The following is a 1,272-nucleotide window of genomic DNA, read 5'->3' as shown; positions in this document are numbered from 1 at the left end:
AGAGGGTGTTTAGTTATACATACTAGTGCTATTCGACGGTACTAACGTCCTTTTTGCCAGGGGCGTTGCATCTTTAAATGGATGTAGGTGATTTCACAGCAAGAGTTATTGATCAGTGATAGCAGTACACCTTCTTCCCAGCTGACTTAGTGAGCCCCACTTTATTTCGGGGTCATATATATTTTGTACTTTGTGTATTCGATTTGAGGTATAGCCGGGGCCGGCATTTCCATTTTACTCTTCAGTTGTACTTAGAGGCTCCGTAGACAGGTTGTGGGTGGTATATGATATTGGGAATTGGAATAGAACTGTTGGTATTTGGCAACATGTTTTTCATTAAATCTATGAACTCGTACTATTTTAGAAATATTGAATGATGTTGTTAATGGGAATGAAATGGAAACGGTTAATAAAATCTCTTCAGTATTTGATTAACGGAGTACATCTCATCTTTATTCACGAATGAATTTGGGTAAAATGAAATATAACAGGCTTGCTCAATCGAGTTCACTCGGTTGAGCGTCGGTCGCGCTCCTCGATTTTGGGGTGTGACATGTCTGCATCCACATCTCTCACAAAGGCCAAATATGGCAAACATCCCTTCCCAACCATACGTTGGGCCTTCAAATAAGAAATTACCCTACTGGAAACATAATCTAGGGAACCTCTCCACTCGATATTCGACAATCCCGGTATCGCCAACATCACAATTTGTGCGTGATAGTCTAGAATAGCATGACATGAAGACAATCAATCCATACCCAAGATTACATCGAAATCAACCATACTAAGCAATAAGAGATCAACTTTAGTCTCCAGTCCCCCGATAGCTACCACACACGACCGATACATATGGTCCACAATAATAATATCGTCCACCGGCGTAGCTACACGAACATGTGAAACTAAGGACTCGCGGGGCATATCCAGATAACGAGCAAAATATGATGATACATACGAATATGTGGAACCAGGGTCAAATAATATATAAGCTTCCATGTGTCACACTGAGACCATACTTGTGATCACTGCATCTGAAGCAACGACATCTGGACTGGAAGGATAGCATAATATCGGGCCCGATCGCCACCTAATCGGCCTCTCCCTCTTGGGCAACCCCTGGCTGACTGAGCCCCACCCCGAGCTGGCTGGGCGGGTGGTGAAGCAACCGGTGCTGAAGTCGTAGCCTGACACCTCTGCTGAGTTGAACCTCCCATAAGGCGAGGACAATATCTCTTTATGTGACCAAAATCTCCACACTCAAAATAACCA

This window comes from Nicotiana tabacum, chromosome 12, assembly GCF_000715075.1.
Source record: "Nicotiana tabacum cultivar K326 chromosome 12, ASM71507v2, whole genome shotgun sequence".
Classification (NCBI taxonomy): Eukaryota; Viridiplantae; Streptophyta; class Magnoliopsida; order Solanales; family Solanaceae; genus Nicotiana; species Nicotiana tabacum.
This window is presented reverse-complemented; position numbering follows the sequence as displayed.